General features: G+C 32.9%; 1 long non-coding RNA gene across 1 annotated transcript; it reads right to left on the reverse strand.

Annotated features, from left to right (window-relative positions):
- Positions 1–212: 212 nt before the first annotated feature.
- Positions 213–1963, reverse strand: LOC138742560 (uncharacterized). Its single transcript, XR_011344261.1, has 2 exons — positions 1747–1963; positions 213–1209 (listed from the first exon to the last, which is right to left on the reverse strand). It is a non-coding gene; the product is annotated as an uncharacterized lncRNA (long non-coding RNA).
- Positions 1964–3962: the final 1999 nt, after the last annotated feature.

Here is a 3962-nt window from a genome sequence, read left to right on the forward strand (position 1 = left end):
TTAAAAAAATTAAAGGATAGAAGCTCACAACAAAACAAAATCAAAGAGGCAACTACTTAACACTTTAATAATTAACCTCCAGAATTTACTGCCAACTAGTGAAATGAATATTGAGATGATTAAACATTTTAGAATTTTTGCATGAATAAACATAGTCATCAAAACATCAATGATCCATTGAAAAATAACTATAAATCTCAAAAGAGTCAAAATTATGGTACAAACTCATCAAAAATTTTATTTTTGATTTTATATTCCAACGCATACATTTGATAGGCTATAATCCACCTTTCCTCCTTACTGTAGCATTTTTCCAATGAAAACATATGATAAGGAGCTCCTTTTTTGTCTGGATTTCCTATATACTGCAGGTTGAATTCATACATGTTTAGTGAAATATATTCTGAGGTACTTAACGAATATCGTCCAATTAATGGTACCCACTTAATTTCCAGCATGTTGTTTCAGTTGATCTGATTCAACTGTAATAGATACAGTAATGACAAGTAGAGCAGCATGGAGGACAAGACACTTCAGAAATCCACTCATATCAGTAACCATATAGACAGTGAACATTTTAATAGCACCACAGTTATTTTCAAATCTTCACTTTGAACAAAATGTTAACTGATTCATCACATTGCTGAACTGATAGGTTAGTATTGTAAAGCAAGAAGTCAACATCAGATAAATTTGTCATTCTCAAAGTTATAAATAATCATGGACATGTTTGGGAACTTGACTTGTGAAATTGGAAGAAAACAGTGTGGCTATGGATCAGAGTCAAGAATACAAGTCTCAGATAGACCAAAGAATTGGAAGTAGTTTTGATATGGAAACCTTTCAAAATTACCTAGGCAAAAAGCAAAATCAGTAAAGTGGGAGAAATGGGTAGCTATGTAGCCTTCAAAGAGATACATATCAGTTTCTCTTAACTGGGCCAAAGAACTTTTCAAATTCCGTTGGTAAAAATATTATCCAAAACTGATCGGAGAATTATGAAAATTACCAAACACTTTGCAAACTGCTTTTAGTCACAATCATTATTTTCAAACATTAAAAACCATCTCAAACTTTAAACATCATAATTCAATATGCCCATAAGATTTCAATGAAAATCAATATCAGCACAGGTCGTAGATTGGTTAAGAAAATGGTCCAAAAAAAAAAATTGCTCTTTGACGTTCTTTATCAATTTCCCAGCAGAAGCTAAAAAAAAATCAAGGACATTTCTTTTTAAACCATTATTCATTTTTCTAATCATTTAATCACATTCGTAACCAGTAGAAACTTCATGGGTCTATAACAATTATCTTTTTGCATCTATTTGTCTATGCCATGTTCATTCAAAGCAGAAAAATTTCAATTTCACTCTTCATTTATTTACAGCTAATTTTCTTGAGCTAAATACATTTTTTCTGTTTTCACACAATTGTTAAAACACAACCTAAAAAACCTAAATTTAAACTGTCCGATTGACTAAACATGTAATTCATTATCAGAAATATCATTCACCCAGATTTTATTATTCAGTAAACTGTGAAGAAAATCATCTTTGTATATCCATTTTTATTCATCCATCAATGCATAAAATATGACTCTGGTTCTTAAGTACTAACATTACACACAAAAAATGATTTAGGAGCAAGTCAATATAACTTTAATTCATAATCTTAGCACCCAATGGGCTTCACCTTTCATTTGTGAATTAGCTGGGCAGTTATGAAAATAAAAATTCTGAAATACCTTTAGATGCCCAGAGGAAACGGTGGACAGACAGATGATGTGATATATTTCTTCCTTCGAATCCGTGGCAGCTTCTCCTCTCTGCTGCTGAAGCGAATGCTTTGAGACTCAGTGGCATATTTAATTAGAGCCAAGCTGCTTGCACTATCACTGTGCGAATCTACCTCTCCAATCTCTCGTGAGTCAATCTTCCCCATCTCTGATTTTCTTTTATATTTATGCTAGAATATTTAATTGTAGACAAAAGGTTACTCTGGCTGCATTCACTCCACAGAGGCAGAATAATCTGCTTTAAAAGGCTTGACATTTCAGGCTTTTGAAAAAGGCTGAAAAAATTATATCCCTGCTTTTGTTAATCAATGAAGTAGAACTCTCCCGAACAAAAGAATTAAATTGCTTGGTTGGTTTAATAAAACCAACAGAAATAGCTGCTTCCTCTGGGCTTTATTGTGTAGGCATGGCACATGCATCCTGCACTGTAATTCCATATGATTCAGGGGTGAAACTCTAATTTCTGCACACAGTTGGCTTTCTCAATCTTATTCAAACTCTGTGGCTTGGCTGCCTGTCTCTTCAGACAGATTTGTCAATAAACTGACTTTTCCCTTCCAACTAAACTAATTGTGATACAATTTGACTTTTATTTCTATTAAAATACTCCAAGGTAAAGATGTAACAATAATCTATTTAATACATTATTGGATAATTTGATGGAAAGATAAATGAATGAAAAACAAATTCATTTTTTTTTCAGGAAGCATTTGAATTTACAGCTCATTAATAGGAACAAGTTAAACCAAAGCTATTTTCATATTTTTCCACCCAAGGTAATAAGCTAATGCAAACTAATTTGTTTCCTAAACAAATTCAATCTAGAAGTATCTTTTCTTTTTGATGTAGAAAAAAATACTCCTTGATTAGGCTCTCTGCATTGCCTAAAACAGGGGAGGAAAACAGACAAAAAAGATGGTTCTGCACTGAAAGCTTCATTAATATTAACAGCAGTAAAATATGTAAAGGCCACATTTTACAGGAAAGAGTCTCCTCAACCAACCCTTTCACCCAAGCCAAGTTCAGGAGTAACTTTTATTAGTGCAACTTCAAAGCATACTTAAACTGCAGTTGGCCATATTGCCAATGGGTGCACTTCTTTGTTGCATTTCATCTTCATCCATTCTGAACCCCCTAAAATAAATTGTCTTGTATTTTCTTTGATCATCAATAGTCTCTAATCTGCTAGGAATTCTGAAGCAGAAATACTATCATAAAGTGTGATTTTAATGTCACATACATTAATCATTTTAATAAGTGTGAGTGCAACATTTATTTGGAAGATAATTTCAATAAAAACAATTGAACTTTTGATCCGTTAAAGATTAAAGATTAAAAATCACTCTAGAAGTGAACCTCGAAGTATGGGAACAATGTTAAACTATTTTTTACTTAAATTTTCTCATAAAATAAATCAATCAATCAACTATGTCCTGTGGTATAAATGGAATGACATTTATTCTGGCTAGACTGAGGTAGTTAGTAAATAATGAGATGTTAATGACTGATTTGCATTTGCAAAGGTGAGGATTGGAGCAATGAATCTACTTCTTAAGTGTAGATTGTATACACAGCCAGCAAAACCAGAACATTTAAACAAATTGTTAAGTGTAGAATAATAGGGCAGGCTGGCATATTTTGAGATAGGATTTCTTTTTTTGTTGTTTTTAACTTATTTGGTGCTGAAGTGATTATTTCTTTTCCATTTCCATTTATCATATTTAACCATTTCCTGCTCTACCAGAGCTTGTATTCACCAGGCCATGATGATTTACAAAGGGTATATATTCACCAAAATATACCCTTTGAAAATTAGCTACAATTATAACATTTTCAATAGTGCATCGCATATAGGATCAGTCCAAAAACTGGGATTCATAAAAACTCTCTAGCAGTGTAAGGGACCATAATGATAAGTTATTTGTGAACTATCTTTGCAGTACATAAAAGTGTGAGAACTCAGCAGATCATACAGCATCCAAAGGAAATAAAAAGCAGTTGACGCTTTGGGCCTGAGCCCTTCCTCGAGAAGCCTTTTAATTCTTTACTCAAGAAGCCTGCTTCTCAGAAGCTGCACAGCCTGCTGAGTTTCTCCAGTACTTTTGGATCCAGTACTAGACACCAACATCCACAGATTTTTACCTCCTGTGAACTATCTATCTATC

Source organism: Narcine bancroftii, chromosome 9 (genome assembly GCF_036971445.1).
Source record: "Narcine bancroftii isolate sNarBan1 chromosome 9, sNarBan1.hap1, whole genome shotgun sequence".
NCBI classification, from domain to species: Eukaryota; Metazoa; Chordata; class Chondrichthyes; order Torpediniformes; family Narcinidae; genus Narcine; species Narcine bancroftii.